We start from the raw sequence: 13,986 nt of genomic DNA on the forward strand, positions 1-13,986 counted from the left end.
GAAACCACCTTCGGTAAAAAACTAGGATGAGGGCGTAGTACCACTCTATCCTTGTGTATAATCAAATAAGGCTCCTTACAGGAAAGAGCTGCTAATTCTGATACTCTTCTAGCAGAAGAGATGGCCACCAGAAAAATTAATTTCCTTGTCAACAAGACCAAAAGAATCTGACTTATTGGTTCAAAAGGCTGTTTCTGTAACACAGCCAGGACCAAGTTCAAGTCCCAGGGGTTTAGGGGCGATTTAACCGGAGGATTAAGACGCATCACCCCCTGCATAAAGTTTCGGACCAAAGAATGCAAAGCAAGTGGCCGCTGAAATAATACTGATAAAGCAGAGACCTGGCCCTTGATGGTACTCAAGGCCAGCTTCATCTCTAATCCTAATTGTAGAAAATCAAGAATTCTACCTATGACATATTTCCTGGGATGCCAACCTCTGGATTCACACCAGGTTATATAAGCTTTCCAGACTCTATGATAAATCATCCTGGAAGCTGGCTTCCTTGCATTAATCAAGGTAGATATGACAGGACCTGACAGCCCACGACTCTTCAGAACGTGGGTCTCAATAGCCAAACCGTCAAATTTAGCGTTTGTAAGGCAGGATGGAACACTGGACCTTGAGATAACAGGTCTGGGCGTACCGGTAGTGTCCACGGGGAACCTACTGTCATCCTTACTATTTCTGCATGCCAAGCGGGGGCCACCAGAAGTACCGACTTCCTTTCCTGCCTGATCCTGCGAAGGAGTCGTGGTAGTAGCAGAATAGGTGGGAATGCGTAAATCAGTGAGAACCGATGCCACGGAATCACCAACGCATCCGTCCCGCATGCAAGAGGATCTTTTGTCCTTGCCACAAATCTGTCTATCTTTTTGTTGAATCGGGATGCAAAGAGATCTACATCTGGAACCCCCCATCTTTAGCATATGGCCCAAAAGACGTTGGGATGCAGAGACCATTCCCCTGGAAGTAACTGCTGGCGACTTAGATAGTCCGCCTGCCAATTCTCTATTCCCGGGATGAAAACTGCCGATATGCATGGCACATGCATCTCTGCCCAGACTAAGATCTGGTTCACCTCTTTTTGAGCAGCTCGGCTCCGGGTGCCTCCCTGATGATTGACATAAGCCACTGCTGTGGCATTGTCGGACTGGATCCTGACCGGACAAAACTGTAGCCTGATAGTCCAGGCCTTTAGAGCTAGATGTATCGCCCGGATCTCCAGAATGTTGATGGGTAAGGTCCTCTCTGTCTTGGACCATACCCCTTGGACCGCAGCCTGTTCCAGAACTGCTCCCCAACCTGACAGACTGGCATCTGTTGTTACCACCGTCCAGGTAACCGGTAGAAAGGATTTCCCCTTCTGCAGGTTTTCGGGTATGAGCCACCAATTGAGGCTCTGACGCACCGCATGCGACAGGTGCATCGGAAAGTCTAATGCCTGAACTTTCCTGTTCCAGGTCGACAGAATACTGTGTTGCAGCATTCTTGAGTGAAACTGAGCATAGGGAACTGCTTTGAATGAAGACACCATCTTCCCTAGTAGCCTCATACAAAGGCGGACTGAGGGACCCTTCTTGGTCCTTACTGTCAGAATCAGCTCTCTCAAAGCAGTGATCTTTGCCTGGGGTAGAAATATTTTCTCCTGGCCTGTATCTATAATCAGACCTAAATACTCCTGTCTTCTTACTGGTTTTAGGAAAGACTTTTCTAAGTTGAGGATCCAACCCAGGTGTTCTAGATACCTGACTGTGGTCCTCAAGTTTCCATTCAAAGAGGCTACCGACCGGTCTATCAAGAGCAGGTCGTCTAGGTATGCTATGACAGCTATACCCTGAACCCTTAATCTGGCCAGAGGAGGAGCCAAGATCTTTGTGAACACTCGAGGTGCAGTGGCTATCCCGAAAGGCAGAGCCACAAACTGGAAATGGCGCCCTCCTACCTCGAAGCGCAGAAACTTCTGATGAGCAGGAAAAATGGGCACATGCAGATATGCATCTCTGATGTCTATTGATGCCAGAAATTCTCCTCCCTGCAGGATGGGAACTACTGTTCGAATTGATTCCATGCGGAAGGATTGAATCCTTAGGAATCGGTTCAGATCCCTTAAGTCCAGAATGGGCCTGACATCCCCATTTGGCTTTTGGACCGTAAAAAGGTTGGAATAGAAGCCCAATCCCTGGTCCTTTGCGGGAACTATCATAATGACCTCCTGCGACAAAAGTCGCTCTAACGCTAGAAGGAGCGACTGCTTTTTCTCTGGGTCTCTGGGAACACTTGATCTGAGGAACCGAGGAGAGGGGAATTCCTGAAACTCCAGCTTGTACCCTAAGGTTACCGTGGAGATTACCCATCTGTCCTGGAAGTCCTCCTGCCAGAGCTCTGAGAACTGTCGCAGTCTTCCCCCCACTCGAGTGAGCGGGGGCGCCCCCTCATGCAGAGGTCTTAGTGTTTTGCCTAGTAGGCTTCTTTCCCCAGGACTTCTTTTGTCCCTGGGGTTGACTCTTGTCTCTGGACCCTGATAGAGGCGGCCGTCGAGACTGCCTGGAGGCTGAAGCCCCCGGCGCTGGGGAAAGAGTCCGTTTGAAAGAGGGACGCTTACTCTTCTTCTTGACAGGTAAGAGAGTGCTTTTCCCACAAGAGATTCTCTTGATATAGTTATCCAAGTCCTCTCCAAACAACCTTGCACCACGAAATGGAACCCCAGCCAGTAGCTTCTTACATGGTGCTTCGGCTGACCAATTTTTCAACCATAGGATTCTACGTATATGCACCAACCCCAGTGAAAGACGGGAGGTTTGCACGATAGAATCTCTAATGGCGTCAACCACAACGCATAAGGCCGCTGGAAGGTTAGCAAACCCCTGGGCCTGCTGTTCAGGTAATACTTTGATGACCTGCTTAACATGGTCTCTTAAGTATTGACAGACTCCAATCGCTGCTACTGCAGGTTGGGCCACTGATCCTGCTAAGGAGAAAACATCCTTCAATAGGGATTCCATCCTTTTATCTACAGGATCCCTGAGCATTGTCTACAGGACAAGTCAGGCTATTATTTACGGAGGAAATGGCGGCATCAATAGCCGGTATTCCCCACATTTTAATAAACTTTTCTTCCATCGGATAAAGTGTTGAAAACTTTCTCGGCGGAAAAAAACGTTTGTCTGGGTGATACCACTCAGAATAAATGAGCTTTTCAAGTAAAGTATGAACAGGAAAAGCATGTGCTGCTTGGAAAGGTTTCAGTGACCCCAAAGCAGAAGAGGATTCTTTAGCAGTTTCAGGTATGGGCAACTTAAATGTGGAGCGGACCAATCCAGTAAGGATCTGCACTAAGACTTTCTCCTCTTGGGAAGTCGCAGAGAGTCCCTCTCCACCTGATTCCTCCGAAGAGGAATCATCCGTCCCATCCCGATCCTCTGAAAGGGATTCATCTCCTTTATCCCAGAGCTCCTCTGTCTGAGGGTCTTGGGGAACAGAGGAAAGCCTAGTGCGTTTTCTTCCAGTGAGTGAAGACGTAATCACGGCCATTAATCTTTCCTCTAGACCATTAATGGTTGAGGAAAAAACCTCTTGTGTAATATATACAGGGGCTGAAGTGCCAGAAGCAGGTGTAGCCCCTGACCCCGATGGCTCTCCCTGGCTAGCCGTCCCTGGCCCATCTTTAGGGGGGGAGGATGCTGCTGACAGGGGGCCCTCAGAACCTGAACGAGATCCCCTAGTGTCTCTGGTTCCTGGGGTGCTTGAACCTCTTCTACCCATAGTGCAAAGCAACAAGGTGTGAGGTATACAAATGAACACTGCCCGCTGAGCGATGTAGTCTGGCTAAAAGCCTTGCTACCCAATGCTCAGTCTGGTGTTTCTTCAGTAAATGCTGCCTAGGAGAATGCCTGTGTCCCACCTTACATGCGACCGTCAGCTCTGTGTCTCTCAGAAGGCTGTGTGCACCTGTACAGAGTGCCTTTAATAGCCTGCAGCTGGCCTGAGTGGGAGTCTAAGCACCTGTGCTGACGTCCCGCCCCCTCCTCTACCGCCCCCCCCCCCTCGAGTTTTGAAAAAAACGAGCGCTTCCCGCGCTGGCCGACTCTCCTGTCATGCTTCTGGAGAAGGGCTGGGGATGGGGGGGGGGGAGGGAGAGAGGCTGGTAACAAGATCTGCCTGAATGGCTATCTTCAGAGATGGTGGCCATTAGGCCACAGAGCCTGGGTGGTATAACCACTTTCTAGACCCCTGTGGCCCCTCTCTAGCCTGGGGGGGGGGGGAACATTCAAACATGAGAAATCCCCCCTTCCATCTTACCTTGCAGCCGGCTTGAGACGCTGGGACATAGACAGCGATGAAAAAACACTGAGACAAACAGTCAGCATGTGCAGGTTTGTACTCTTGGCAGCCCCCGGTGGTCACAATAGGCATAGCATGCATTTACCTTAAAGGAGAAAAGCCACTAGAACTCAAAAATTCTGTGGAATCTCCTCTTACCTTATCCAGCTGCAGGGTGCTGTTTACACAGACCCAATCTTCACCTCTCACGGTGGGCTCCGTTTGAAAAAACAGTCAGAGACTGGGGCCCCCTACGAATAGGGGGATCCAACAGTTCTGGGACCGTAAAGCACCTCGCCAGAAATTAGGAAGTTTAAAGCCATTTTCTGATCTGCGGGGTCCAGCTCTCTAAAAAGAGAAGCATTACGGGTAAAACCTCGTTTCTTCGGAGACGAGGCCCGGGTACCATTCAATTCGGCCATGAAAAGACACTTTGAATGGATCCGGTTCGCCTGGCTTGCCCCAGTATAGGATCTTAGGATATTCCCTTTGGAGCTCAGCACAGGACATCTTTACACGTCCATCACCTAAGACACTGGCGTAAAAACTGAGGTATCCCTGCAAGGGGGAGGGATTATATAGGGGGTTGAACTTCCTGATAGGGTGTGCCAGTGTCCAATCACCAGTGATACCTATATAACCCATCAGTAATTACTGAGGCTCTGTGTCACGTGATGTTCGAGAAAGAAAACGCAACGATATGTTCTAGTTATAGGCCAATATCGCTGATTAACACAGATGTAAAATTATATGCTAGAGTTTTAGCAAATAGGTTAAAAGAGAGAATGAGCGAATGGATACACCCAGATCAAGTGGGGTTCACCCCAAAAAGAGAAGGGAGAGATAACGGCGTGCGAACGCTTCTTTTGTTGCAGCATATTAAGGACAAGGGACCCCCAGGTCTACTCTTGTCTATAGACGCGGAAAAAGCGTTTGACAGAGTAGACTGGGGGTTCATGTTCCAAACCCTTAAATTTATGGGACTGGGCCCGAAAATGATTAATCGGATACGTGCTTTGTACAACCATCCTACGGCTTTGATAAGAATTAATGGTTCCCCCTCGGAAGTTTTCGAAATGGAAAATGGGACGAGACAGGTGTGTCCCCTGTCCCCTTTGCTCTTTGTCCTCTCCCTGGAGCCTTTGCTGTCGGTGATTAGGGAGGATCCGGATATCGGGGGTTTCAGGGTTGGGGATGAGGAGCATAAGTTTGCGGCCTTTGCCGACGATATTCTGATCTTCATAACTAACCTGAGAATTACAATACCAAACATACTTAGAGTCCTGAGACAGTATGGAGAAGTGTCAAACTTCAAAATAAACTCGGCAAAATCGGAAATCTTAAACATTAACTTGGGTAAGAGGGAGGAAAGTAAGCTGAAAAAGGAATTTAAATTTATATGGAAAAAAGAAATAAACTATCTGGGCATAAAATTGGCAAATTCATTAGGGAAGATCTTTAAGTTAAATTTTATTCCACTTCTAGATGAAATAAAAGCTGAGAGTAAAAGGATAATAGGCAAACCATTTTCATGGGTAGGACGCATTAATGCTATAAAGATGATATTATTACCTAAAATCATCTACAAATTACAGATGCTCCCATTGGCTATCCCACAGTATTATTTTAGAAAACTCAAATCAATTATTATGAAAACAGTTTGGAAAAACAGAAGGGCCAGAGTGTCTTTTGATATATTAAAACAGGAAAAAAAGAAAGGGGGTCTGGCGATGCCCGACATCCAGGGCTATTATAAGGCAATATTGGTGTCAAGAGCGATCGAGTGGATCAGAGAGAACAAACAGAAGAGATGGGTGAATATAGAAAATAGTTTGAGTAAGGCACATTTAGGACACATAACTTGGAATCCCCCACATTATAGAGTATTAGATGGCAACACACACACATTGACAAAGGTGGTTCTTAGAGTATGGGACACAGTATATAAACAAGTAAACAAGACATATAATTCCCCTTTAATTTCACTTGCGGAAAACGATTATTTTGCAGCGGGGAAAAGGGAAATTGGTGGTAGCTGGATTAAAAAGGAAAAGGTACAATTGAGAGACATAATAAAAGAGGGGAAGATTGTTGCATTTCACGAATTAAAACACAACAAAGATACACGGGTGTTAGATCGTTGGAGATACCTTCAGCTAAGCCATTTTGTCAATCGTCTACCACAGCCAATAAGGTCAGGGGAGGAGTTATCAGAGTTGGAAAAGATATGTTTGGCGAACAGTACTAAAGGTATAATATCTAAAATTTATAAAATGGGTTTGACGTTGGGTAGCAGCGAGGTACCTCCATACATCACAAAATGGGAAAAAGAATTAGGAGTGCAGTTAGATAGTAATAGGTTAAAGAAAGTACTGGAATTGACCCACGGCTCGTCGATTGACACCAATGTTGCTGAAATGAACTATAAAATTCTAACGGGCTGGTATATTACCCCAGATAAAGCTTGTAAATACCAAAAGGATAAAACATCGAAATGCTGGAGGGGGTGTAAAGGAATAGGCAATATGGCCCATATATGGTGGGACTGCCCCGAAATTAAGTTATTGGGTAAAAATCTTGGGGTTCATTAAAGAAATAACAAAGATAGAAGTAAAGGCAGATCCCTGGACAGTTTTACATCATGGAATAGGAAGGGAGGTCAAAAAGTATAAAAACACCCTAGTACCACACCTGCTGAATGCGGCTAAAAAGATAATTCCAAAAAAATGGCAGAAGGTAGAATGCCCATCAATCTGGGAGTGGGTTGATGCAGTGGAAGGCATTCAACATATGGAAGAAGGAGGTTATGGGAGGGAAGCCGATTCAGCAGGGGGGGGAAATAACTGGCAAAGTTGGAAGGAATTTAAAAAATCATGGAGTAGTACTGAGGGTTAGAGAATCAGATTCGATTAAAGAGAGGGATATCAATTAAGTGTACACAGAGGTAGGGGGGGGAGGGAAAGGGGGTAGGGGAGAGGGGTAAGGGAGGGGTATCGGGGGGAAAAAGAGGAAAAGAAGATTTGTATGATGAATTTTGCACTGGTTAAAGTAAATACCATATTTATCGGCGTATAACACGCACCCCAATTTAGGAGGGAATTTTAAGGAAAAAAAAACTTTTAGGAGGGTAGTTGAAGGAAAAAAAACTTACATTTAAATGCCCATCATTGCAGCCTTCTCAGTGCAGCCTTGCCCCTGTGCAGCCATGTCTGTGCAGCCTTCGCCAGTGCAGCCTTCCCCAGTGCAGCCTTCCCCAGTGCAGCCTTCCCCAGTGCAGCCTTCCCCAGTGCAGCCTCGCATCCCGTGATCCCGGATCCCTGCCATCCTGTCTTTCAAAATCGCCGACCGCGATTTGAAAATGGCGCCGCCGGCGACGAAATACACAGAGCCGGTCCTCGGCGGCTCTTGTTTACTTCCGGCTCCACTCGTAGTCCCGAGCGGAGCTATCCGAACCTAGCCGAGTACACTTGGCTAGGTTCGGGCGGCGCTCGGGTGAAGATTAAAGTGGCCGAGAAGAGCCGAGGACCGGCACTGTGTATTTCGGTGCCGCCATTTTCAAATCGCGGTCGGCGATTTTGAAAATCTGGCAGCTCCGGATCGCAGGGGATCGGCGTATAACACGGACCCGCGATTTTCCCCTGATTTTAAGGGGAAAAAAGTGCGTGTTATACGCCGATAAATACGGTAAATGTTTTGTATATCTGCATAGAATGCTACAAATGATGTGAAAAAAGAAGAGACATAGATGACACTGACAAAGTGGATTAAGTCTCTAATAGAATCACTGAGGTGGCAAAAAAAAAAAAAAAAAGAATCCATACAATATACAAACAAGATATTTGGGGGGCACACCCTAAAAGATGCATTAAAGATGGTGCAGCCATAAGACCATACAATAGAAGAAAATATTACAGCGCACACATGCAAAAAAGACATTTACCTCCTTGCATGCGTGCGCTGTAATATTTTATATTTTACTGGATCTCCCAGTCTATGGACAGTGTAGGACCCACTGATCATGGGGTACTTTGACGCAGTAAGTGGGCTTAGCACCATATAGCAATATGGTGTGACCAAATCCCCATATTTTTGATAATGTTTTTTGAAAATGTTTAGGTGTTTTAAACTAGCCTTGCTGGAGGTAAATGTCTTTTTTGCATGTGTGCGCTGTAATATTTTCTTCTATTGTATGGTCTTATGGCTGCACCATGTTTAATGCATCTTTTAGGGTGTGCCCCCCAAATATCTTGTTTGTTTACTAGGTTGAGAATGCAACCCAGACCTGTCCAGGTAACTGGTTGTAGTGCGTACACCTTACTCCGAACAACGATTGGTCTATTAGCAATAAATCGTCTAGGTATGCCAAGACTGTTTAAGCCCTGTGCCCTTGACCTGGCTACAGGTGGGGCTAGCACCTTTGTGAACACTCGAGGTGCTGTAGCTAGCCCGAAGAGCAAGGCTATAAACTGAAATGCTGCTGTTCTACTTTGAACCGCAGTAACCTTTGGTGAACAGGAAATATATGGACATGCAGATATGCATCCCTGATGCCGATAGGCGCTAGAAGTTTTCCTCCTTGCAGGATAGAAACTACTGACTTGATCGACTCCATAGAAAGGAGCGGATCGTCAGGAACTGATTTAGATTCTTTTAGATCTAGAATGGATCTGTTGAATTTCTGCGTGGCTCTGTACATGTACAGGAAACGCATGAAAAAGGCAGTGAAGGTTCCAAGGAACTTAAGAAAAAACAGAACTATCAGCTGACTCTACTAGAGGTAGCTTGAAAGAGGCACAAATCATCTCTGTAAGAGGTTTGTACCAGCAATTTCTCAGATTGCGAGGCTGAAAAAAGGTTCAACTCTAGTTGTCTCCTCTGCAGAGGAGTACTCGGTTTGCCTTTCTTCCCGATTACCTGAGGGTAATGCTTCATCCTCTACCCACTGTACCCTTGATAAGGGATCTCAGGTGGGGGAGGGGATCTAACACGCTTCCCATCCTTGGATAGCGGATGCGATTAAAGTCACTAATTTTCCTTCTAGGCCCTGCAGGGCGGAGGAAAAACGCATCTTCAATCATGTATACAGGGACTGAATATTTTCTCCTCTTAGGCGCAGTTTCCACTATTGCAACCCCAAAGTTGCGTGATTTTACCGTGATCCTTTGCCGCCGAGAATATGTGGTGGCGCGATTTTGATGCGACAGGAAACAATCCTGTGTATTCTAGAGGTTTATGGACCTCAAGTCGCATCAAAGTGGTACCAAAGTAGTGCAGGGACTACCATGAAGTTGATCTGAACAGTATTTCTTGGAAATCATGCCCTAGAGTCTGACGGTGGAGGCCGTCACCGCTGCCTAGAGACAGCTGCCCCTGCGCAGGGGAAGGAATCTGTTTAAGTGACTTGTCCAAGGTCACAAGGAGCCAACGTGAGGACGAGGTCCCACGTCTTTCAGGAAGCCTCCCATGGCTACGCTGGCCATCAGAGTAGTTAACCTGTGAGGAGTGGCTCCTTCACTAGCGAACGCCGACATGAAGATCTGAACCCATGTCTGTCAAGAAGTCTCCCATGGCTGCACTGGCCGTCACAGTACTTAACCTGTGAGCTGTTGTGGATTCACTTTAAATAAAAGGACATTTAAACCTTCTACTGGACAAAAGAGCTTTACTGCTAGAAATCATTTGGATGTATTTCACCAAACCTTCCCCAATGAAAAGGGAAACTAGTCAGACACCCCTTTTTTGCAAGATGCTTCGGCTGACCAACCCTTTTAACCACAGGGTCCTAAGCATGTGTTTTAGCACAAGTGCACGCCGAGACGCCTGGTGGATAGGGTCTTTTATGGCATCTATGGCGAAACATAGCACCATTGGTAGGAGGATTTTAACAAAAAAATTCCAACTCCTTATCTGTTGGATGCTTAAAGTGGATGTAAACCCGAACATTTTTTTTAAAAAATATCATACTGTAGAGTATAAGATTTCCTATCATTTGAGCCCAGTCTTGCCACACAGAGTTAATTCATCTCTGAGAATAAAAAGTGGTATAGGGCGCACAGGACTGTTGTAGTCCAAATAATGTCTCTATAAAGGATCGGCAGTCCAAAATGAGCAGGAGAAATGTTGGTGGATAGGGATGAGAGGATGGTAATCTTCAGCAAAAAGGGCTGCAACTTTAAAAGACTTGAAGCAGGGTCTAAAATGACATAAAAAACAAACAAAGGCGCCTCTAAGTGCAGAAGGTAAAATATTTTAATACCCCAGGAGGTTGAGAAAGGAACGAATGACGGTTCCGAAACGCGTCCCTCATTGATGACATCACATCCCCTCTCTGGCCCTTCGTTTGCGGTTCAGGCTGGTCACAGAGCCGCTCATCGGATGACATCACTTCCGGGTTCGCAGCCCTCACACGCTGACGACGCCGGCTTCACAGCGCTCCCTGTGCTTTACACCGCTGCTGACAGTGACCACATCCATCCTCCTGAAGGCTTCCTCTGATCGTGACCCCTTCCTATGCAGCCTTACCCACGATGTGCCTGTTAACCACTCCTATTTTGTAAGTGTTTTTAACCCAGTTGGGGTATTAAAATTGTTTACCTTCTGCACTTAGAGGCGCCTTTGTTTGTTTTTTAATTCATCTCTGAGCAATCCCCTTTTATTGCTCAGTGAGAAAAATCTTGACAAACTGAGAAAAACTTTGTCAAATACTCCCCCTTGCTGTGAGTGACAGCCTGAGACACAGGCATTATTTTTTAATTCCCTCCTCCACTCCTTTCTTTAGCAGCTCTCAAGGATTGGCTGTTCCACACCTCAGTATGATTTGGCATGCTGAAGTCATGTGGTTACTTTCCTGTCTTTTCACTGGATGTTGGAGATCATAGCAGAAGTTCAGTGTTAGAAATACACAGGAGAAAATGCATATTGACAAGGAGGAGTGTAGAGGTGGGTGGGGAGTCTACTGACATCACGACTCCACCCACCGAGCTCCAGACAACAGACCCACCCACAGAATCTGCAGTTTTTCGGGTCTAATAACAGACAGAGGGGAGACATTTGACAGGTAAGGATACATGCAGGAGGTATTTATATCCTTCTAGATAACCCCTATGGCAGCAGTTTAGAAAGGATGACATTGGGTTTACATCCACTTTAAGCAATTATGCATCTTGATGCTGGAAATCGCAGCGTCTACTGCTGGTACTTTCCAACCTTTGTGAATTTTTCCTCCATGATAGAGAACTGAGAAACTCTCAGATTATCCAGATGATCCCAATCAGCATAAATAAGTGCTGTAAAAGGTTTTTTTTTTTTAAAAAACCAAAGAAGGGACCTGGACTTTCAGTTTACTCTGTTAGGAGTAGTATAAAAAAGTGGAATGAACCATCTCTGTAAGAGTTTGTACCATCAATCTGTCAGATTGTGAGGCTGCATAAGGTTCATCAACAGTTGTTTCCTCTGCAGAGGAAAATTCGGCTTGTTTCCCCCCGTGATCACCTGAGGATAACACCTCATCCTGTGCCCACTGTTCCCTTGGAAAAAGGGGTTTGAGGTGGGGGAGGGGGATCTAGCATGCTTCCTATCCTCTTGGATGGAGAATGCGATTAAAGCCGCTAATCTTCCTTCTAAGCCCAACAGGGCAGAGGAGAATGCATCTTCAGTCACATACACAGGGGCTGAAGTGTGAGCAGCAGTTGCACCATCAATTGCTTCCAATGACTCACCCTGGCTTGCCATGTCAGGTATCTCTGGAGAGGATGACAGTGTGGAGGCATGACTGGAGTTCCCAGCGCCTGGGGGTGGAATCCTTGGTACCTTTGTGGTACACTGGAAATCAAATGTGCTAAGCACAACAGAAGAGGCACTTTAACAAATTATGGTATTTGCTGAACAATAGTTTTAGCAAAAGAAAACATTGTCACAATAAGGATCAGCCTTTGATGCTGAGTACCGTAATATTTCCTGTGCTGGAAATGCCTGTTTACACACCTTTACATGCCCAGCGCTCCTGTGTCTCTTAGTGTGACAGACTTCTGTCTTCAGCATATGAACTGAGAGCGTCTGTGTTAAGCCTCAGGTGAGAACCTGATTACACATAAGTGTCAGCTGTTACCGCACCTCTCCAGGAGGAGAGGAGAGGGGAGGGGGAGGGGAATTTTTATCAGCAGTGTTTGTTAAGCTCCTAGCTACTGCTGTAACCCCTTTAGATCCCTCAGAAGAGGAACACCATCTGTTCAATTAAGAACTCCCCTCTGATTGCAGGGATCACAACCGCTGCTATAGCCAGACAACAGAGCTGCTGAAAAGGGCATTGTACTAGGCAAGTGTAATATACTCCCTCTAGGGGAGATATTTTAAGGCATACAGTTGGCATAGGTGGACTCTTTACAGTTTCTAGGCTTCTCCCCTTACCTTATCCTCGCTGCAGGATACTGCTGATTTAACAGACAGATCCAACCTTCACCCATCACGGCGGGCAGCGTAGTTAAACCTTCAAAGACTGGGGCCCTTTTTAAAGGGGTTCCGCTCCTTTGGACCTGTATTACTTTAGGTAATATGAAAAAACCACAAAGAGTCCTGGTTCCTAGGGTCCAGCTCTCAAAGAGAAGCTTACAGGCAAAACCTCGTTCTTCAATGCGAGGCCCAGGTACCATCCTATGGCCTCAGTGGCAAGGATGGATCCGGTTGTGGAGGTTTTTTAAATCCAGCATGGATCCCTCCCTGGAGCTCCTCAGAGCACATCTTCACTCGTGACGAACACCTTAGACACTGGCGAAAAAACTGAGGACTCCTGGAAGGAGGAGGGGTTATATAGGGGAGTCAACTTCATGTATTAGTTATACCAGTGTCAACACCTGAAGGTAGGCCCATAAGCCACCAAGTAATTACTTGAGGCTCTGTGTCCTATGATGTAAGATAAAGAAATGGCAGAGCCTTAGTAGGCAGAACAGTATCTGTCAGTTAATAGTTAAAAAGGGGGGAGCAGTTTCAATTTGGGGAAAAGCTTGCCTCTGTGTACAGACTGGGCCTTGGATTTAAATAGTTACACATGAATTGATTTAAAGACTAATAATAATGGGTAATAACAGATACCAAAAGGGTAGCTGGATTTTGCCATTGTTAAGGTAGGCACTTAAGAGGCCAGGTTTGCCTCAAAAATCTCAACCACCTAACAAGTGCTTAAGATTAAAATGTGGCATATAATAGCTTTTGAGCTGCACAGGAAGGAAATTTAAATCAAGTTGCAAACTGCTAGTAATAGGATATAGAATTGATAAATCTTTCCAGATGCATTTAGTATGATGAGTTAACACCGGATGAAATACAGATCAATTGTACAAAACATTTCAAACAGGCAACTGACAGCAAACTTTTTGACAAGTGTAGGAAAGGCTAGCAACACTTTCTGCAGGAAACGAAGGAAATTCAGGACCAGTCTGACATAGTGTATTACTAAAAGTAGACTAGGGCTGCAACTAACGATTATTTTCATAATCGATTAGTTGGCCGATTATTGTTTCGATTAATCGATTAATCGGTTAATAACCTTAAAAAAAAAGTGTGGTGTATAATTTAGTTAATATGTAAAGTTTAAAAAAAAAGGCAATTCATTCTTAAATATCTCTATGCAGTGGTAAATATAAACAACCAACTATATGGTTAGGGAGC

At 45.6% G+C, this 13,986-nt stretch overlaps 1 protein-coding gene across 5 annotated transcripts in view; it reads right to left on the bottom strand.

Moving 5' to 3' along the window:
- The window catches only part of N4BP2 (NEDD4 binding protein 2), a 219,002-nt gene that overhangs the window by 13,820 nt on the left and 191,196 nt on the right, over positions 1 to 13,986 (bottom strand). The window lies entirely within an intron of this gene.

Source organism: Aquarana catesbeiana, linkage group LG01 (genome assembly GCF_042186555.1).
Source record: "Aquarana catesbeiana isolate 2022-GZ linkage group LG01, ASM4218655v1, whole genome shotgun sequence".
Taxonomy (NCBI): domain Eukaryota; kingdom Metazoa; phylum Chordata; class Amphibia; order Anura; family Ranidae; genus Aquarana; species Aquarana catesbeiana.